We start from the raw sequence: 23,483 nt of genomic DNA on the forward strand, positions 1-23,483 counted from the left end.
GGTAGAGGCTCTGCAGCTGTGTGCACAGAGGCCTGAAAAGTCCGCAGCTGTGTGCACGGACCCCTGTAGCTGAGTGCGCAGGGCAGATCTGAATGTATTGAGGATAAGTGGAAATAATGATAAGTTTCTTTTGAAATTCTGTATTCCATCTGAATTGTCGTGAATCTGAGTTCCATAATATCTGTTTAATTTACTCTGCTTATTATATGAATGAATGTAAATATGGGTTCATTTTAATGCGCGAATCAGTTGTGTTGGTTAAATGTTTGCTTAAAGATCATGTTAAGTTGTAGCTACATCCTCCAACAGAATAGCACACTGATAAGAAGGATATAATCAATCTGGATGTGTGCGAATACTGAGCAGCTGGTTGAGGGGAAAGCACCCCTAGGGTCCTTTGGGTTAAGACTCTACCAGACTGAAGATTGCTTATTCAAAGAAACACACACACAGCCATTATTGTTACTGTAAGCAAATTCTAATGTTTAGGGTACGTACCTAAGGTCCTACGTTTGAGAAGGCCTTTAGGGTCCAAACCCTTCTTGGAGTTCCCTTCTTCTTCTTTGACCTGTAAAACAAACAAATCAAAGAACACAATAGTACATGGACAAATACTTATATACAAACCATCTTCATGCTATAAAGTTAGTTATAAAAATCTTTAAGTAACTACTTGCATAAGAATTCAAAACAAGAATCTCATAAGCACAAAGAAAGATTGTTTCGGGAACCAAGACGTGTTTCTTTATATAAAGGCAAGTAAAGTACATATAACGGAAAGATTTCACCTGAAACACCTTCAGCAGACTCCAAGCAAAGCTTCCTCCCGGATTCGTTCCAGCCTCAAGCCTCCAACAAGAGCTCCTTCCAAGTCTTACTCAATGGTGATATAAAGGATGAATGATCACCAATACACATGGAAACAAGGGTTTCCTATGCAAAATGGGGGAAGTGCAGAAGGCACCAAGGACTTCAGACCTGGTCTAAGGGGAAAACCTCAGCATAATAATCTTGCTCTTCTTTTCTCTCTCCCTTAGGCCTTCCCTTTGATGTCTTTTTATACCATCTCCAAAGTAGTTTTTTAGTTAGGAGTTGGTTGGGAACAGTTGGGCCATGGGCACTAATAGGTGATCAGCAGGTAAAACCCGCGATCTCCACCCAAAAATAAGGAATTATTTATTTTTTTAAGTGTTTTAATACATACACGCGGGTTGGGTATACATAGACCCGCGTGTACACGCGTTTAACTCAGGGCAATGTCGCGTATAGGGAATAAAACACTGTTTTTTTTAAATTTTAGGACCAGGTCTGGAAGGAGGGGTTGCCCTAGGCCATGAGTGCAGCATCACAAACCATAAGAGTGAGATTTGGAGCTATAACACTAAGACCAACGTGGGAATGGTGATATTATTCCGATTAAAATAAATTTTAGACTCTTTGACACAACTTTTTTTTCCAATTTTTAAGAGTCGAGAAAAAACAAAAGATGACTCTAGTCACCTTCGATTTTTAATGAGCTTGAAGTGACAAGTGATCAGATGGACCTTTTCCTTTAAGGAGTCTGAAAAGGAATGAAAGAGACTACTCTGGAAATCTAGATAGAGGGATTACCAAAGCAATCATAAAACTGCAGAATACCTTCTACGGTACGGCAGTCAATCTTCCCGAATGGTGTGTTCAGTGCATTGCGATCGATAGGGCGGCAGAGATGGCTTCAGATGGATAAATGATATAGCCTATTGTGGTCTCCCAATATATACTCAACGGTACGTGGGAGTACAAGTCAGTACTGGCACTTATCGTCTCAAAGAGGAGGAATCACCCAACCAACAGTGAAAGTGACAGTTACCAGGCCTTACGACGCTGGAATACGTCTCTAGCCTAGACTTCTAGATGTTGTGCGTTAGGTTCCAAAGCGTTTTTATGTTCATTGAATTTATTTTATAGTTGATATTTCTTAGGAAATTTTCCTTTCAGGTTCACCGTGTGATGTAGATATAATTCCTAAAATGCAATCTAAGATGATAAACAATTGTTTAATCTTCTTTTTGCAATGAAAATCCTAGCTACTAAAGAAAGAGAGATGATATTCTTTCAACATAGAGCAGAGAGCACACACTAGATGCACTGTCCTAAATCAAACCAACAAGCAGTATAAATGCAAATGCACATGCATGTGTTTGTTTCCAGCTTTCTTAATGTGTGAATGACAAGAAGAATGCTAAGTACAAATCTGAATTATCTTTTCAAAGCGACAGTACTAACAATTTTCTTTTCAAAAACAAAAGGAAGATAATGATGACCCTTTGCTATTTTGAATTTAAAATTGCTTTCGACACTTGAAAAATTACTAATTCAAATCAAATACAAGAGTAATCGTATAATCGATCGTCAAGAACAATAGAATTCTTTTCCTTGACTGAAAACGACACTTCTGACACTTTCAAATCAGAAGACGACAGTTCGATTATGCTACTTCTTTGTAAAAGAGAACTGAAAATGGCACACAATACATAAAAAAATTCACAGTTCTTTGCACAATGGAGGTGGAATGATGGAAAGGAAGGGAGTTTCCACAGTGGTATATTGATCACAGACAACAAAACTCTTGAATAAAGCTGAAGAGAGTGAACACAAAAACCAAAATCTGAGATCAGAAGAGGTCTTGTCTGATCAGTGCACCTATAACATAGGGAAAGTGCAATGCAGCGCACCTACTGCACATGGGAGGTGCGATGCATCCAGATTCCCAAGAGGAGAAGGTGCGATGGTCCAGGGACGAGACTTCAACTGGGTGCCGGGTCACAGTTTGCAGCTCAGTTCAGGGATTTAGGCCGAACAAGTGATGTACAGTAAATAGAAATCATAGGGGTTGATCTAATGAGGTTACTAGAGCCACCACTAGGGCAATTAGAAGGTTTGCAAATCGATTGTTCAGTTTATAAACAATACCCGGACATAGACTGAAGCAACATTGATCTACTTTGCACTTGCATAGCAAATGCAGTTTGAAGGCTAGCTGGCTTGACTTCAGGCTCCGTATGTAAGTTTATAAAACAAACAAACATAGACAAACAAATAATCTATTCGTTCCCCAGTGGAGTCACCATTTTGTTATCGGGAAATCTAGTGTCCACTCGGAGCTGCTAGTCCCACTAAGACTGGTAGCTATCTTAGAAACAAACAAACTAAAACTACTTTCGTTTTCCTTTATGAGAAGTAGATAAGACGGGAATGAAGGACACGAACCTCAGTCTTGCACTTGGTTCCTTGCTCGGTTCCTCCCCCTTCTGACAGATCCTTGCCACTTCTCCTTCATCTACCCAGCTTCAAAGAGCACCTGTGGAATCAAAGCAGCATAATACTATCGAAGAACAGAGATCTACAATCATAAACAATATAGGACCAGATATATATTGACCACACAAATGCATATATCATCAAACATACAAGAATGTGGAGGAAAACTTGAATAGCTTTATTAATATCAAGAATAGAAAAGAGGATTACAACCAATTGTTCTGACCCAGCGTCATCCTCTAGCATGAAAGCCCTTCTTTCACCTCATGAAAAGCTTAGATCACCAAACACTATGATATTCCACCAAGAAACCAACAACACTTCCTTACAAGATATAAAATTCCAGCCTCTGGATCTCTGGGATGAGGGATCCATATATAGATGATTGCAAGGGGTGAGTCAGCTTCTGGGATTTTTATTAGTGTCCTCTCTCTGATAGTTCTTGATTCCACTTGGAGATTGATGATCTCCTACTCATCCCTGGGTGAATTCAGAGAGGCAAGTGTCATAGGAGAAGTTTCTAGAAGATTCTATGATCATCCACCTCGCAAACTGTCTCTGCCATTTGTCCACTCTTGCCCATCGCACCCTACAAAAGGGCTTTTCAGTATGCATCGCACCCTTTACATTGGGCATGTGGGATGCATCGCACCCTTAGTATTGAGCAACCTGTATGGTCCAGTTTTGACCAGTTCTGAGAAGTTTCCTGTGGAGAACTTCTGGGAGATGATGTAATTAGCTGACCTTGTTCCTTTATGGTGTGGAACAACACTTTTAGGGACTTAGGAGCCCTTGGTTTATGGACATGTATGATTGGGGTTGCAGTGCCCAAAAATGTCTATAACACATATACTTATATAGATTTTATAGATATTTTTGTGCACCCAGTGGAAACCATGTTGTTAGGAAGTCCTCCCCCTAGGACCAGTGTAGATATTAGTAGGGTCCTATAGCTGTCCAAACAATACAGAGTGGGAGATTGGTACTTGTACCAAAATCACACTCAAATCAGAATATATGGTTGTGAGTCAGCACCCTACAAACTACCAAGATACCTCCCCATGAGATTGTTTGCTCTGGAGTACTACAGGCAAATGATTAATTCATATGAGGTACATTTTGTAAAGGCCAAGAAGAAATCTCAACTCAGAATAAAAGACCAACTTGGCCCCTTTATATGCAATAGTAGAGAAGCTGGAAGAGAAGCAGAAAAAATCCTTCGAAGGCTCAAACTGAAACAAAGCTTCATATGGAGATATGACCCTTTTGATTTCATTTGCAACAGAAGAAAAAAGAATAAATTGTCTCCCTATATCCACCACAGAATTCCTGAAATAGAACAATATGCAAATCAACTAGAATGGGTGGAGAACACTTTACTAGACAGAGATAGCATAGAAGTTGTTGTCGACAATGTGTTGATTGATCTAGAAAGGAGACTTGATGAAGATTCCTTTTTTCAGGTACCAGGAGAATCACAATCCCAAAGGGAAACACAAGAACATAGTGAGCAACAAGAAGAAGAAGGACCTCAAGAGCAAGACGAATCAAAGCAACCAGACATATCAGGAGATCTAGTTTAGCCAGAACACATCATGAGTACTCCTCCTATTCTACAGACTCCTCTAAATGAGGAGAAGAATCCCAAAAGAGACAGGGAGGAGATCACTCCTTCTAGCAGACCTATTGCACATAATTATTTCAAAAGGAAAAGGTTAAATCCTTTTTCAGAACAAGAATTCACAGAGGAAATAGCTGGAACCGTAGGTATAGAAAGCGCAGAGAGTAGGAAGGCCACTCCCTCTAGAGGAACACAAGAACCTTCCACTACATAGGCTCAAATGCTGGAAAGGCAACAAAGCATGGAAGTATCCTCATTTAAGGCTCCAGCTAGCCAGGACCAAGACATTAGAGAGAAATACAAGGAGATAAATTCCAGAAATGAAAGGTTGAAGTCCCACAGCTATGCACAATACCTTAAAATGGATCCCACTAATCAAACAAGGCTAATGTTAGCCTTTGATGTAAAAGAAGGTAAGATGCAAATGACTTTCATGAAGCCTACCATACAACAACCTAGGTCTATAGCAAATTACTTGAAGATAGATTTTGAGGTGCTGGAAAAGGATATACATCCTATCGACCAAATAGAATTGTACAAAAAAGCTGGAGAAATGGTCTATTCCACATTGACCAGCAAGGCCATTATAGCACATCAACTACAAAATTCACTGAATAATATATTAGTGTAATTCCAACTAGAAAAGACCTCTTCATAGGCCAAGGATACTAGGATAAATTCCTTAGAGGACTTAATCATAGAGTTGGGGCATGATCCCAAGGATGTAAAGGCTGCAGAAAGGCTAATCAAAAAGAAAAATGATGACATAGTTGCCTTGAAAAAGCAGCTCAAAATCCCTCATCTGCATCATCCACAAACAACTGAAGTACTAGAAACCCAAAAGGAACAGGAGGAGCTTATGGACTTAGTCCTTAAGCTAAATGAACAATTAAAAGAAATAGAGAAAGAGCTAGAAAAATTGATTCAGTCTAAACAGAGTGAGTTGGCTACCACTCCACAGACTGTCATTCCTATAGTCTCTACAGCAGTGTCCTCTAAATTGGCTGCTTCTTTAGCACCCACAGTTCCACCAGCTACATCCATCCCAGTCACAGATACATCTACAAGTGCAGGTACATCTACAAAGAAGACAACTGAATTAGTAAAAGCCAAGAAGGAAATGACCATCTAGGCTACAAAGCTTAAAAGGCTTAGAGAAAAAGTGATAAGTTTGGAAACTGAATGCAAGCTTGCACAAATACAGAAGAAAGAAGAAGCTTAGAAAAGTCAAATAATGGGTGAAAGGATAAAAATCCTAGAAAAAGACTTAACATTGCAACAACCCCTAGGAGATATAAAGGAGATCCTCTGGTCCAACATCATTGACTTTGTCAATGATGTTTGGCCATCAATTCTAGTAATTTTTTAGTAGACTGAACTAGTGAATGTGGCCATCAAAGTAATCCAAAAGACAAAAGGAGATCTGGGAGACAAGCTTGAGGAGGCCAACCAATTGATAACACTCTTGAACAACAAGAATAGGTATCAACTCGATGAACTGGGCATAGAAGATAGGAAAGGAACCATCATAGAAATCAAGAAGGTTCTTACTAAAAGGAACCTTATGCTCAATATTGAGAAGAAATGCCAAAGCATACAAGCCGATATTGACAGATTCATGACAAAGTTTGGTATTTTGAGAGAAAAAGGCATTCCCAGTCCTATGGTTATTCATGACAAGCTTATGACTTAAGAGGACTACATTGAAAGACTAAACGAGTTGGCCAACAACCAAGCTAGTACTTTAGGGGTAAAAGCTCTACCCACAGGAAAGGTATTGTATGACAATCTGGAAAATTTGTTCTTCCTAGAGCATGAGGTAAAGCACCTGTTTGTCAACAAGCCAAATTTTTCCAAGTACATCGAAGCTGATGAGACATATAGAAAGATCCTAAAGATGAAGTTACTTGAAGATGAATGGTGGATAAAATTAACAGATTTACTATAAAGTTACTGCAGTAAATCCATATGGCAGCCAGATGAAGCAGGGTCAAAGTGCAACAGGTAAAGAGTATCAGTAGGTTGAAGACATAAAGTCATTCCAGCACATAGATATCAATCAACTGAAAGAGACAAATTCTAACTACAAGAGCCAACACAATCACAATAAAAGGGACAACAAGAAGTAGTTTTCCATCTGTCTCTATCTTCATGCTTGAAGATATTTTTGATTTCCTAGAATAATTCTCAAACTGTTATGAGATATTTTGTAATATTTTTTGTATAAATACTTCACATTTTGTAGTAATTAGGGTGGATTCAAAAGACATTCTTATAGACATTTCATATCAGGTTAAGGAGCTATTGTAATCAAGACTGGATTGGCTTGCTGGATCATGGAATAAAGTTAAAGACATTTCACAGGATTCTTGTGCACAGTGGAAATCAAAGAAGTATTATCTCTTCATGTATACTATTGTTTTCTATTCATGTTTATAAATATTCACGTGTGTCTCTATGAAATCTGAATGGTAAACAAGGAATGATATTTCAGAATTAGCTTTAATGCTCTCTGTCTTGACTGTTTACTTTCTCATTGTTTTCTGCTAAACTATCTTAGTTTGGGAATTCTTAATTGCTCCCTTACTTTTGTAGTTTCCCCCCTTAGGTACATATTAAAGGATTCTTAGTTGCCCTTTTCTACTGATCTCCTTCTGTTCTTCATCTTGATCCTAGTTTAAGGATTCCTCATTGCCCTTTCACCCTGGTTAGGAATACCTCACCCATTTAAAAGTGTAGATTTGCTTTTTGTTGTGCTAGCCTGCCCTGTGAACTCCTCCTTTAGTAATTGATCTGATCCAGTGAAGCCACTCTTTGATTGACTCCATATCCAAATGGCTTGAAGGCCTACTCTATCCATCTGTTTCTAGAATTCCACCACCCAACCAAATTCAACACCTTATGAACACTAAGAACTAGCCTAAAATCCCACCCAAAACAAAGTTAAATTTATAAAGAGAGAGCCCTCTTTGGACTTAGGTTGGCTAGAAACCGAGTCTAAAATATTAGGATTGTGGTTACCTCAGATTGTTCCTTCTTTTGATAACTTCTAGGAAAGACTTCCGAGTGATAACATAGTGTCGACCATACTGGGGAATCAAACCCTCAGTCTTAATAAACCTTTGAGAAATTTCAAATTTTTATTTTCAAGCCTCTTAAAGGGTTTATTAGAAGTTATTTCAAAAAATTCATAAAAAAGAAAATAATTAGAAAAAGCTTGAAATCTGGCTTCAAGGAGAACTCACTATACAAGGGCCAACCCTGATCCAAATCCTCCCCCTGTATTTGACAATCCCAACCTTATTTCGAGAATAGTCAGAAGACAAGAAAGTTCAGTAAGCCCAAGACCTTTAATTAAAGCCAATTCTTACCCTAATGAGTGGTTGTTCATAAAAGATCTCCCTTTTGATGAATATTTTTTCCTTTCCCTATTTAGAACCTAATCTGAGAGTGCACTTGATGACATAGTTCTAGGTCCAGAATTTACATTAGAACTTGAAGTCAAAAGGGCAAGCTTGTCAATCAATCAATACCTTCTGAATTCTCAATAGTCATCCCTTACTACTATTAGGATCCCTGAACTTTCTGGCACAACTTCAACTTCTTTTAGTTCACCATTATTCCCTCACATCCCCAAAGATCATTCCACACCTCCATTCATACCCTCACTTCCACATCAACCTATCACTACCTATCGAACACTTATCACCCCCAGTTCCCCATCAACCTCTGTACCACCCTCAAGAACCCAAACTCCAATTCTCAGTCTTGCCCAACTCAGAGCTATGGAAAATAGATATGCCCCTCTTGCAATGCCTGCCCCTCAGGGTGCCATGCCACAAGACTACCAGAGCAAAATTATCCTTGATGGCACTGGATCTTACACAACACAATAGCACACAACAAAAATGACAGATTATTTCGAACTACATGAAATTGACATAAGAGATGTCCAAATGAGAATTTCTGCCCAAACTCTAGCTGGAGAAGTGAGAAAATGGTTTAGATCTTTGTTTAAAACAATATAGATAGTTTAGCAATTTTTTACCAACAATTTTTAAATAGGTGGGAGAAGAAAAAGAACTCTCTTCAAATTCTTTCTGAATATGAGAACATCAAGAGGGGACCAAACGAAATCGTTCAGGACTACTGTACTATTGGGTTGTGTTATGTTCTTTCCATGTAGTTAGCAGGGGGTTTGAGGGGCACCCATAACCCCACTTTATGGGGTCCGGGGCAGCGCCCTAGAAAATTTTGGTTTTGGACCCTATGTTAGGTTGGGCGGACCCACCTATGGTTTTGTGCATGATTTTCGGACATGTTTTTTGGACGCGATGGTTTTTCGGTCCATGGTATTAGACACGATGGTTTTCCATCCATGGTATTGGATGCTTCAGCATGTATAAATATGTATTATAACATTGAAAGGACCATAATGAAAAATCAAGCTAGTAGTCCTGGTTTTGGAATCCAGGGGAAAATCTCTGTGTATATGTGTTTTATGTGTTCTTCTCTCGCATTGCTTATTTTCTATGTTTTAGAATTCGTATGCAGGTAATTTTTGTACAGGGTTAAAACCTACATTTGGTATCATAGCAATTTTGGATTCAAGGGGAGGCCTTTGTTGTTGAGGGGTTTCACTTGGGCCTGTGGTAAACCTTGTTCAGTGGGAGATCTGTGAGATTGATTCTGGTGGTGAAAGAAGATGGCGAGTAGTGGAAAGATAGAGATCGAGAAATTTAATGGTCAGAGTTTTGAGTTGTGGAAACTCAAGATGGAGGATCTGTTGGTGGATAAAGATCAGTGGATCGTAGTAGATACAGGTACTAAACCAACGGGAGTGTCTGATGAAGAATGGAAGAAGTTGGATCGAAAGGCAAAGAGCACAATACAATTGTGTGTCTCAGATTCAATATTGCTGAATGTATCAGGGGAAGCTACAACAAAGGCTTTGTGGGACAAGTTAGGGACTTTGTACCAATATAAGTCTCTGGTGAATAAACTATTCTTGCAGAAAAAGCTGTATAACCTAAGGATGAAAGATGGAGACTTGGTGATAGAGCATCTGAACGCATTTAATACTGTGGTATGTCTGTTAGCATCTGTTGATATTAAAATTTTAGATGAAGATAAGTGCATCAGTTTGTTGTGTTCTCTACCAGATTCGTGGGATAGTCTGGTTATTGCAATAGGTAGCAATACAACTGCCTTGCAGTTTGATGAAATAGTCTCAGCCTTGCTGACAGAGGAGATGAGATGGAAAAATAAGGAGAGCCAAAATGGTGATGCCTTGTCTGTACGAGGATGGTCCCAGAACAGAAACAAAAATAAGTCATCAAGTGATCCAGGTGGATATTGGTGGCCACCTGCGAAGTCCACTTGGACCCCCACCATTGTTCCTCTCGACATTTTCAGTTTCCTTAATTATAGTGCAGTTTACTATTTTTAGCAGTTTTTCGGGTCCTAAACTTCCGGAGCCATTTTGAGGCCCTAAACGACATTTTTTGGGAAATCTACCTTCATGATTTTTTAGTTAAAAAATTGTCTTTTTCGTCATAGTCCTCAGAGAGATCTTTCCAACGGGCTATCATGCACGTCAAATGGAGATCGTATGCCAAAGTTACGACCCCGGGAAGTTGATGTACCAATTTACCCAAATGGGGCCCATAGTTTGGCATTTCATCTTCTAGGGTTAGGTTTTGGAATGTTAAGGGTTTTCCATTGTTTCTCAACAATAAATAGGCATTCGAGCCTCATTGTAAGACAGGTCAGAGGCATGTAGCCACACATCTCTTCTCAGAGATAAGCTACCATCGCCCTAGCTAGTTTATTTCCATTTCTGGTTGTAAGCATATTTCAGTATTTTCCATTAATGAAATGAAGTATTATTTCCACTGCATCTTTGTGTATTTGGTTATCTCGGTAATTTGTTGCGTTCCTATTTAAGTCTGGATCAGTGGTATCAGAGCGGTCTGCTTTTTTCTCTGTTTTTCTTTGCATGTCCCCAACGAGGTCGGGATATAAGGAGTTAGGGCTTGAGCTGGTCGAACCTTTGCAAGACCAGCCTCGCAAATCTTGACGGCCTCCCATGGCGGATGAGAAGAAAGACGAGGGAGCAGGAGATCCCATCAAAATCTTGCTCGAAGAAGCCCTCGAGCGACAATGAAACGCGATGATGGACAACTTGCCTAAATCCTTCAGCGGCTACCCAAAAGTGACGCATCAGCTTCCAGCAGCTACTCTAGAAACGCCACGCCCTTTAAGGTACAAGTTAATTTTGAAATCCCCATATTCGAGGGTTAGATAGACGCAGATGCCGTAGATAAATGGTTAAATCTGCTAGAGGATTATTTTTCTGTTCATGAATTTTCGAGTCAGGAAAAGATTGTTTTCGCTTTTCTCAAAGCAGCCCCCCACGTCAAGGACTGGTGGGAAACCTACTGCGAGCAGAAGGATGAAACTACAGGCTCGCTATTCTCAGCCGCACCCACCTAGAATTCATTCCTGGATGCCATCAAGGAGCAATACTACCCTGTTGGAAGCTATGAGGACGAATACATAAAGTGGACCACGCTGCGGCAGGGAAGGGATCGAGATGTGCCAGAGTTCACCAATCTTTTCCATACCCTTCGCACGAAGTTGGGTAGCAAGGATTCGGAGCAGCATTTGATACTCAAATACCGCGGCTGCCTGCACAAGTACATCCAGGAAGAAATGGAATTCCTGAACATCTCATCGCTCGGCATAGCATATCGATATGCCGTCAAGATCGAGCAAAAGTTTAAACAAAAGAAGCGAGACTTTGGATCTGCAAATCCAAAGCAAGGGAAAGGTGCCCCTAAACCACAGAACAAGGGACAAAGCCAAGGCGGGGCAGCCCAAGACAACCCGCCAAAGCTACAAGCAAAGAACAGTGCCGCAAAGCCGAAAAAGGACATGGGAAAATGGTGTGAGTTCCATAAGAGCTCCACTCACAACACAAGTGAGTGTCGGGCCAAGCAGTCACTGGTGGCTGAACTAAAGGTTTCAGAATCAGATGCATGTTCCGACTCTGAGTCAGAACCCGACAAGGGGAATGACAAAGGGAAGCAGATCATTGATGCGGATCCCAATGCCACTGTTGCTACTGCCAAGATCCAGAAAAATGAACCCGAAGATCTAGAGGAGGAGGAGCGTCTCTTCCACTCCCAGATGTGGGTAAGGGGCTCCCCGCTACAGTTCATTGTCGATAGCGGGAGCCAAAAGAACCTCATTTCGGCAGAGGTCGTGAAGTGGTTGGGCTTACTGACCACAGCACATCCACAACCGTACACCATCGGGTGGCTGCACCAAGGACGGGATCTTCGCGTGAGCCAATAGTGTCGCCTTCCATACAACATCAAGCCCTTCACAGATGAGGTATTGTGTGACATTGCTCCGCTTGAAGTTTGTGATGTATTATTAGGACAACCATACTTGTGGAAGTGACATGCTGTGTATGAATCAAGGCCCCGTGCTGTTATTATTACTTTGGGAAATCAGTTGTACATGATACCAGAGGTAGCACCGCTTGCTGCCATCTCTTTGATTACTGCAAAACAATGCAGTAAGCTCATTTCCAAAACTAGAAAATTTGTTTTCCTGATAATACGCCCTCAAGGGAAGAAGAAGACGGTGGCCACAACCTCCAGACAGGGCCCCTCTGCACGACAACTACAGATGGACAAGGTCGTGGAGGAGTACGAGGACATCTTCACCTCCCCCGTAGGGGTTCCTCTGCACTGTCAGGTCAAGCACTCCATCGATCTGACCCCAGGTGCACCGTTACCCAATGGACCAATTTATCAGCGCTACGTTCTAGAGAACGATGAAATCAAGAGGCAGATTCAGGAGCTTCTATAGAAAGGCCACATCCGTCCGAGTTCATCGCCTTGCGGGAGCCCAATTGTGTTGGTACAGAAGAAGGATGGGACTTGGAGACTCTGTATTGACTATCGGGCGCTGAACAAGATCATTGTCTGTAATAGGTACCTGATCCCGCGGATTGATGACCTCCTAGACCAACTAAAGGGGGCAAAATATTTCAGCAAGATTGATCTGAAGTCAGGGTATCACCAGGTACCAATCGAACCCTCTGATGTGTGGAAGACTGCCTTCAAAGCCAAAGAGGGCCTTTTCGAATGGTTGGTTATGCCTTTCGGGTTGACGAATGCTCCTGCAACCTTCATGAGGCTAATGGATGACATCTTGCGGCCGTTCACCAACTCATTTGTAGTGGTATACTTGGATGACATTCTGATCTTCAGCCAGAGTTGGGAAGAGCACCTCCACCACATCCGACAGGTTCTCCAAACACTGCGGCAACACAAGCTATGTGCCAATTTGGAGAAATGCACTTTTGGCATGACCTAGGTTCAGTATCTGGGATACATTATTGATGAACAGGGGGTGCATGTGCATCCAGCCAAGATCAAAGTCATTTGAGATTGGCCATCTCCGACCACTTTGACAGAGCTCCGCAGCTTTCTAGGTCTTACCAACTTCTACCGCAGGTTCGTGTTGGGGTTTTCTCATATCACTTGGCCTTTGAGTCAAGTCACCAAGGGAGGGGCGAAGGCAAAATTCTTTTGGTCTGAATCTCAACAGAAGGCATTTATAGAGTTGAAAGATCGCCTCTGCACAACACCAGTGCTCACTTTACTAGATTTACAACAACCATTTGAGGTCGAGACAGATGCCTCTGACTATGCTATTGGGGCAGTCCTTACTCAACACGGGCATCCAGTGGCATATCACAGTGAAACACTTTCAGACATAGTCCGGAAGTATCCCACTTATGATAAAGAGATGTATTCCATTGTGTAGGCCTGTCGACAATGGAAGCATTACATTTTGGGGAAGGAAACAGTCATCTACACAGACCACCGACCCCTGCAGTTCATACAGACCTAAGGGAAATTGCAGAATGATCGCCATCATAAGTGGTCCACATACCTGCAACAGTTCCATTTGAATATCAAGTATAAGAAGGGCAACACTAATAATGTTGCAGATTGCCTTAGTCGACCATCGATCATGGCGTTAACCACCGTCCTCAACTCTTGTGGGCACGAGACTTCTGATTGGCCACTGCTCTACAAAAGCGACCCAGAATTTGGCCACATATACCAGAACCTCTTAGAGGGTCAGCATGTTCTAGATTTTCACCTCCAGGACGACCTATTATGCCACCTGGGTCACCTTTGTGTTCCTTCAAGTGAGCGTGCCAAGATGATTTGGGAAGCACACTATAGTCGAGCTGCTGGTCATTTCGGGGTCGAGAAAATAGTGGCAGTGCTGCAAAAGTATTTCTATTGGCCGAATCTTCAACAGGATGTTGGGAAGTACATCAGATCATGTACTGCCTGTGCCATTGCCAAACCGACCATCAAGAAGCAAGGCCTCTATACCCCACTTCCTACCCCTAGCCAACCTTGGGAATCCATCTCCATGGATTACATGTCCGGCCTTCCTTCCACTAAGCATGGAAATGACTGTGTTTTTGTAGTCGTCGACAGGTTCTCGAAGATGGCCATCATGGCGGCCTACAAGAAGAACATCACAGCAGAAGCCACTGCTAAACTCTTCTTTGAACGAGTGTGGGTGCACTTTGGGATCCCACAGTTTATCATCTCAGATCGGGACAGTCGATTCCTTAGTACATTTTGGTCCAGTCTCTGGTCAATACTGGACACCAAACTCACTAAGTCCACCGCCTTCCATCCTCAAACTGATGGCCAGACAGAGGTTGTCAATAGGATGATTGTACACATTCTGCGCATGTACAACTCAAAGCATCCACGTACATGGGACGAGAGCCTCCCCTATGTTCAGCACAGCTACAACCGAGCTCTTCACAGCTCCACCAGCCATAGCCCTTTTCAGGTGGGCTTGGGATTCCAGCCATTATGCCCCATTGATGTGGCCATGCCATTTGCAGCTACTCACACAGATTCTGCTCATGTCCAGTCTGAAACAAACAAGGCGACCAGCTTCATTGAGCACATCCAACATATTCGCAAGCAGGTCCATGATATTCTGGAGAAATGAAATGCCAAGTTCAAGCAGCGACATGATCAACATCGAGTGCCACACAAGTTCTAGGTGGGTGACAAAGTCTGGTTGCATTTACAAAAGGAACGCCTTACTGGAGCCTATCGGAAACTGAGACCACTCCGATATGGTCCCTACACCATTACTAAGGCTGTGGGAGACAATGCATTTGAACTCAGCATTCCCCCATTCCTTGGCCTGCACCCAGTGTTCAATGTGGACCGCCTTCGGCCATACTTTCCACCATTGCTAGATACATCCGACATTGCAGAACAGCTCACACCCACAGAATTAAATCCAGATTGCATGGAACAAGCTGCAACTGATCGAATCATGGACACACAGATCAAGAATACTCGCCAACAGAATATTCAACTGTATCGAGTTGTCAAAGCAAGCCAACTCCTTCACAATGGCAAGTGGCTCACCAGGGACCAAGTTCAGCAAAAGTTTCCCCATCTCATGGAGGAACTCAACGCAATGGGGACCATTGCTTCCTAAGGGGGGAGGAATGATCCAGGTGGATATTGGTGGCCACCTGCCAAGTCCACCTGGACCCCCACCATTGTTCCTCTTGACATTTTCAGTTTCCTTAATTATAGCGCAGTTTACTATTTTTAGCAGTTATTCAGGTCTTAAACTTCCGGAGCCGTTTTGAGGCCCTAAACGACGTTTTTTGGGAAATCTACCTCTACAATTTTTGGGGTAAAAAATCATCTTTTCCATCATAGTCCTCAGAGAGATCTTTCCAACGGGCTATCATGCGCGTCAAACGGAGATCGTATGCCAAAGTTACGACCCTGGGAAGTTGATGTACCAATTTACCCAAACGGGGCCCATAGTTTGGCGTTTCATCTTCTAGGGTTAGGTTTTGGAATGTTAAGGGTTTTCCATTGTTTCTCAACAATAAATAGGCCTTCAAGCCTCATTGTAAGATAGTTCAGAGGCATGTAGCCACACATCTCCTCTCAGAGATAAGCTACCATCGCCCTAGCTGGTTTATTTCCATTTCTGGTTGTAAGCATATTTCAGTATTTTCCATTAATGAAATGAAGTATTATTTCCGCTGCATCTTTGTGTATTTGGTTATCTCGGTAATTTGTTGTGTTCCTATTTAAGTCTGGATCATCAAGTGGGAGATCTAAATCTAGAGGGAGATCTAAATCTCCAGGAAAACCTGTAATGGTGGTGTGCTGCAAAATGCAGAAAGGAAGGCCACTTCAAAAGGGACTGTAAATGTAAAGCTCTTGACAAAGGAAAGGGATCTAGTGAGGCTCCTTCTGTAGAGGCAAAAACCACCTCAGATGAAGGTGGGGATGTGTACTTGGCTTCTTCAAGTACACATGTAGATCATGAGGCATGGTTGATTGACTCAAGTGCATCCTTTCACTTCATTCCCCATAGAGAGTGGTTCTATGAGTATGAGAAATATGATGGTGGTGATGTCTTCTTGGGGGATGACAAGAAGGCTAGAATCATTGGTTGCAGAAAAGTAAAGTTGAAGTTGCAAGGTGGGAGGGTTAGATCACTTTCGAGTGTTCTACATATTCCTCAATTGGCCAGAAATATGATTTTCGTAAGCAAGCTGGATGGTGCATGTGTAACAATAGTGTTTGAGAAGGATACCTACAAGATGGTTCGGGGAGCACTGGTATTTATGCAGGGAGTTTGGATTGGAACTCTATACAAGCTGCAAGGTAGCACTGTTGTTGATAGGTGCAACAATTCCGTGGTTCTTGAAAGTGGAGCAGAAAATCTAGTGGTCTCTGGAGAAAAGACCATGCTGTGGCATCAAAGTCTTGGAAATATTGGAGAGAAGGGCCTTTGAATACTTCATGGTAAAGGCATGGTAGAAAGTATGAGTAATAGCTCTCTGGATTTTGATTTTTGTGAAAATTGTGTATACAGGAAGCAGAATCGGGTGAGTTTCCCCTCTAGTGGTAAGAGGGCGAAACATATATTAGAGCTTGTGCACAATGAAGTGTTTGGACCTGTGAAGGTTCCATCACTGGGTAAGTTTGTTTACTATGTATCATTTATAGATGACTTCTCAAGGAATACATGGATATATTTCCTTAAGAAGAAATCTGAAGTCTTTGATAGGTTTAAACAATTTAAGGCTCTAGAGGAAAACCAGAAAAAGAAGAAGATAAAGGTGCTGAGGACAAATAATGGTGGAGAGTTTTGCAGTAAGGAATTTGAAGAAGTGGTATAGCATGACAAAAGACTACTCCATATACACCTCAGCAAAATGGAGTTGCAAAAAGAATGAACAAGACGTTGATGGAAAGGGCAAGAAGCATGCTCAGTGGTGCCGGGTTAGGATAGGAATTCTCGGCAGAGGCGATGGATACTACATGTTACTTGGTCAATAGGTCACCTTCATCAGCGTTGGAGGATAAGACTCCATAAGAGGTATGGACTGGTAAGAAACCCTCTCTTTCACATCTGAGGGTATTTGGATGTGATGCATATGTACATGTTCCAAAGGAGAAAAGAACAAAGTTGGATAGTAAATCTGAAAAGTGCATCTTTATTGGGTATAAGGATGGTTTAAAGGGTTATAAGCTTTGGAACCCAGTAACGAGGAAGGTTATGTACAGCCGAGATGTGGTGTTTAGAGGGGTGAAAGATGTTATTAAACATGAAGTCCAACCAAAGGAACCTGAGAAGATAGAGTTTGAGCTAAAGGAGGAAGAATCAGACTCTACAGTAGAGGAGGAATCAGAAGATGAAGAGCCACAAACTCCAGCTATGAGAAGATCAGTTTGAGAAAGAAGGCAGCCAGAAAGGTATAGTCCATCTGCTTTCTGTTCAAATTTTTCTTTGTTTGTTACTGATGATGATCCCCGAATTGTGAAGGAAGCAGTGGATTCAGAGGATGGAAAACTCTGGAAAGAGGCCATGGTTGATGAAATGGCATCTTTGCACAAAAATGAGGCTTGGGATCTGGTGGAGTTGCCAGCTGGAAGGAAACCCATTGGCAGCAAATGGGTGTTCAAAAAGAAGACAAATGCAGAAGGAAAAGTGGAGAAATACAACGATCGGTTGGTAGCAAAAGGTTATTCCCAGGTGCTGGGAATTGATTTTGGTGATATTTTTTCTCTTGTTGCCAAGGTAACTTCTATTAGATTACTTTTATCTGTTGCTGTTGCTTTTGATTTTGAGGTAGAACAGATGGATGTGAAGGCAACATTTCTTCACGGGGATCTGGAAGAGGAGATCTACATGAAGCAACCTGAAGACTTTGTGGTGAAGGGTAAGAAAGAACTGGTATGTAAGTTAAAGAAGTCTCTATATGGGTTAAAATAGTCACCAAGGATGTGGTATCAGAAATTTAATACATTTATACGGGGACTTGGCTTCACTAGAAGCAAAGTAGATCACTGTGTGTATTTTAAATTAATTGGTGACCATGTTATTTATCTGGTCTTGTATGTGGATGATATGTTGTTGGTTGGAAATGACAAAGAAGTTATCCAGGATTTGAAGACCCAATTGTCCTCCAAATTCGACATAAAAGATCTTGGTGCTGAAAACTATATTTTTGGCATGGAAATTAAAAGAGATCGGGCAAAGAGGAAGCTTTGGTTAAACCAAAGGAAGTATGTCGAGACAATACTGCAGAGGTTTAATATGCAGGATAGTAAACCAGTGAAGGTTCCTATTCCTGTAGGTGTGAGGTTATCTGCTGAACAGTGCCCCAAGACACAAGAAGAGGACGAGGACATGTCTCGTGTTCCATATGCAAGTGCAGTCGGTAGCCTGATGTATGCAATGGTCTGTAGTAGACTAGACATTGCACATGCAGTGGGAATATTGAGCAGGTTTATGTCAAAACCAGGGAAGGAGCATTGGACAGCAGTGAAGCAGGTTTTCAGTTATTTTCGTGGCACTAGTGATTATGGTTTGTGCTATCAAGGAAGACCAAGATTGGACAGAGTGTTGGATATTCATGGCTTTGTTGATGCAGACTAGGCTGGAGATCTGGATTAGAGAAGATCTACAAGTGGGTATGTGTTTAACCTATTTGGAGGTGCAGTCAGTTGGATGACTAAGAAACAATCTGTAGTGGCACTGTCAACTACAGAGGCAGAATACATGGCAGCCACTCATGCAAGCAAGGAAGCAGTTTGGTTGTAGAGATTGTGTTCAAGTATGGGGTTAGTACAAGAAGCTATAAGGATAGACTGTGATAGCCAAAGTGCAATTTTCTTGGCAAAGAACCTTGCATATCATTCAAAGACAAAGCACATTGATGTTCAATATCACTTTGTGAGGGATATGATAGAAGACAAAAAGGTGTTGTTGGCAAAGGTGGACACTTTAAAGAATATTACAGATGCATTGACAAAATCTATGAGCTCTGAGAAGTTCTCTTGGTGTAGAGATACAATGGGCATTTCAGGGCTGGAAAAATGATTAAGCTCTCTTGTGGCCCCCTGTGGAAAGAAAACAACAAGTGGGAGAATTTTGGGTTGTGTTATGTTCTTTCCATGTAGTTAACAGGGGGTTTGAGGGACACCCATAACCCCACTTTATGAGGTTCGGGGCAGCGCCCTAGAAAATTTTGGTTTTGGACCCTATGTTAGGTTGGGCGGACCCACCTATGGTTTTGTGCATGATTTTCGCACGTTTTTTGGACGCGATGGTTTTTCGGTCCATGGTATTGGATGCGATGGTTTTCGATCCATGGTATTGGATGCTATGGTTTTCGGTCCATGGTATTGGATGCTTCGGCATGTATAAATATGTATTATAACATTGAAAGGAACATAATGAAAAATCAAGCTGGTAGTCCTAGTTTTGGGATCCAGGGGAAAATATCTGTGTATATGTGTTTTATGTTATTTGCTCTCGCATTATTTATTTTCTGTGTTTTAGAATTCGTATGTAGGTAATTTATGTATGGGGTTAAAACTTACATGTACTAGATTTAACAATGTATATAACGCAATACCACTTGACCTTAGACCTCCACTTGGCTTAGCCATGATAAATTTTCCAGACGGGTTTGACACTGATATGGCTTTTCAACTGAGAGAGAGGAATCCCCCAACCCTAGAAGATATGCAGAGTGTAGAAGTTAGTGTAGAAGCTAATCTGCTAGCCAAAAGAGCTAGGGTTAAGAATGAAAGAAGAGCACCCTTGAAAGATGAAACTTCACCCTTTGATCAAAAAATGGATGGTTTGGCCAAAGGAATGGAGAAATTAATGGATAGGATGGAAAACATTAAGAGGAAACCTCACTGGGATAACCAACAGGCACCTCCAGTGAGAAATCCAAACTTTAGGAAGAACCGGAACCAAAATATTGGTAAAATTGGGCCTGATTAGAATATTAGACCCCCTTTCCAAGAGAACTATGCTGAAACTTCCCATTCTTAAGACCCTGAGAAAGATGCCTAAATTAACTTAATGGGATTAGATGATGAGGAAACTGTCTTTCTGACTCAAGATGATCGAGAATTACACATGCTTCAGTAGTTACAGACTCAAACTGGAGAATCATTCGACTACAAGCAAGGGTATGATTCTGCTATCTTTGAAGTGCATAAATACTACAATTTAAGGAGCAAAAATAACACTGATGCTCCAGACCAAAACAAGAAAGAAGTACTTAATCAGCCTAAGAAAGTTAAAACAGCTCCAGCTACAAAAACTCTCCAAATCCTTTCTAGATCAAATCAGAACCCTCCCAGTCCCACCATTAAAGATGTAACCAATGACCAACCTTCTAATGAGCAACCTTCCACTTCAGTTCCCTCCAAGGAAACAGTGGAACAGTCTCCAGAAATCGTATTAGAAAATCCAATAAAAAAGACTCCAAACACTGAAAAAGAAGAACAAACTACTCCAAACCCTGTTGTTAAGATTTCAAATGTTCAAACAGACAAATCCCCTTTGCCTTTCAATTTGGTAGTAGAGGTGGCCAAACTTAAAATCTTATTTCCTTTAACAGAACTAATTAAACATGAAACTTACAAATCTCAAATAAGCAAATCTTTGAACTTCGTTGAGAATAAAGACTCTGTTAACTTTTTTGATGATCAACCTGAGTTAATTTTCGGTCCTGATGCTAATGGAAAACCAATGGAAGGAGGGATACCACCCTTCTACATTAGCCTTAGCATCCATGATAAAATCCTACATAATGCCATGCTAGACTCTAGGGCTTCACACAATCTTATGCTGAAATCTGTTATGAAGAAGCTAAATTTAGATATCACTAGGCCTTACAAGGACCTGTTTTCATTTGATTCAAGCCAAGTTAAGTGCCTGGGACTTATAAAAGACCTGTGTGTTTCCCTAGTGTAGTACCCTACTAAGACCATTCTTATGGACATAGTTGTTGCTGATATACCACCTAAATATGACATGCTGTTGTCTAGATCATGGGGTGCCAAACTCCAGGGATCTCTACAACTTGACATGTCATATGCTACCATATTAGTCTTTGGACATCCTAAAAAACTGTATAGAGAGACTCTGATGAAGTATGTAGTGAGTACCGAGGAGAGACCTCAAAACTTTCCTATATATTCAATGCATTTTGATATAGATTCTTTCATTCTTTACAATGCTGAATCGAACTAAGAAGATGCTTCAAACAACATTATTCTAGAACTAAAATAAATTGCAGTAGCAAAAGAAAAGCAAATTGTCCAAATCCAAGAAATTTCAGATAATAAGGATGACCTAGATACCTTAGTCAAAGAAGATTTTGTTCCCCTAGACAATAAGAATTATGAACATAAAATTCTATGGCATCTTGAATTCGATGGGTTAGTAAACAAACTAGGTGTAGGAGCAGGAGTATGGATTTACAACTTAGAAAATGATCACTCAGAGGCACATGCCTACAAATTGAACTTTAAATGTACAAACAACATGGCCGAATACGAAGCACTTCTTTTAGGTCTCAAATTGGTCAAAAGATTAGGAGCCATAAGAGTCTCTATTATGGGAGATTCTGAGTTGGTGATAAAACAAATCAACGTTGTTTATATGACTAGGGATTCTAGGTTAGGTTTTTATAGAGGAACAATTGTAGAAATACTAAATACCTTTTTAGAAACCAAGCTTGTTGTTATTCCAAGAAAACACAATATGCAAGCTCATAGTCTAGCTATGTTTGCTAGCACTTGCAAGTTGCCATTTCAGCCTAACCATCAGTACACTGTGGAGGTTAGGCACAGACCTACTATTCCTAACAACTTAAAGAACTAGAAAGTATTCAATAACGATCAACAAATTAACAATTTTGTAACTTTAGATGAAGAATTTGTAAATAGCAACATAGATACTGACATAACATTAGATTTTGATTACACTGATAAAATAGAAATTAACACAGTAGAAGATGAAAAGATAGATAGATTCCATCCCACAAAGTTTACAAAATCATATATTCAAAACCTAAAACAAATTGAAATTGATGAAGCAATTGACAAAGAGTTTGAAGTGATCAATCTTAAAGATTTTTTTTTTCCCAAAGGATTAACTCCTTTGGAGGAATTGTTTGATTCAAACAATGTCCCTAGAAAGCCAAAGATGGAACCCTTAAAATCGGACATAGAGGAGTGTAATATAGGCTCTAAAGAAGATCCCAAACTGATAAAACTTTCAAAATCATTACCTCCTAATGAAAAAGTGAAATACATAGAATTGTTAAAGGAATTCCAAGATGTTTTTGCTTGGAGTTATGAGGACCTTAAGTCCTATGATACCAACATAATATAACACACCATTCCCTTGAAAGAAAACCAGAAGCCTTTTAGATAGAAGATTAGAAAGATTAACCCCATTTTATTGCCTTCTATTGAAAAGGAAATCAAAAGAATGTACGAAGCCAAGATCATTGCACCAATTAGATTCTCAAATTGGGTTTCTAATTTGGTACCTACAAGAAAGAAAACTGGCGAAATTAGACTGTGTGTTGACCTTAGGAACCTAAATAAAGTTTCACTTAAGGATAACTACCCTCTTCCCAAAATGGATCACATACTACAAAGGGTAGTAGGTTCAACTAGAATCACACTGTTAGATGGGTTCTCAGGTTATAACCAGATTTTAGTCCACCTAGATGACTAGGCAAAAACTGCATTCACCACTCCTTGGGGCACTTTCATGTATGTGAAGATGCCTTTTGGGTTAAAAAAATGCAAGAGCCACCTTTCAAAGAGCAATGGACATAGCCCTTTGCTAAGGAAATCCATGAATTTCTAGTAATATACCTAGATGATATCACGGTATTCTCTAAATCAGATCAACAACTCCTGGATCATTTGAGGCAGGTTTTCACCAAGTGTAGGAAGTATGGAATTTCTCTGAATCCTAAAAAATCATTATTTGGGTTGGAAAAGGGAAAATTACTAGGCCACATAATCTCCAAAGATGGTATCCAAATCGACCCAACAAGAATTGAAGCCATTTTACAGATACCACATCCTAGGAGCATCAGAGAACTACAAGCCTTTTTAGGCAAAAT

General features: G+C 40.7%; 1 non-coding gene across 1 annotated transcript; it reads left to right on the forward strand.

Annotated features, from left to right (window-relative positions):
* Window positions 1–22,421: 22,421 nt before the first annotated feature.
* LOC149184840 (small nucleolar RNA Me28S-Am2589) lies at window positions 22,422–22,525 on the forward strand. The gene has a single exon (XR_016257864.1). It is a non-coding gene; the product is annotated as a small nucleolar RNA Me28S-Am2589 (small nucleolar RNA).
* The last annotated feature ends 958 nt before the right edge of the window (window positions 22,526–23,483 follow it).

Source organism: Pinus tabuliformis, chromosome 3_2 (assembly GCF_031772625.1).
Source record: "Pinus tabuliformis cultivar Carrire ecotype Pingquan chromosome 3_2, CPIR1, whole genome shotgun sequence".
NCBI lineage: Eukaryota > Viridiplantae > Streptophyta > Pinopsida > Pinales > Pinaceae > Pinus > Pinus tabuliformis.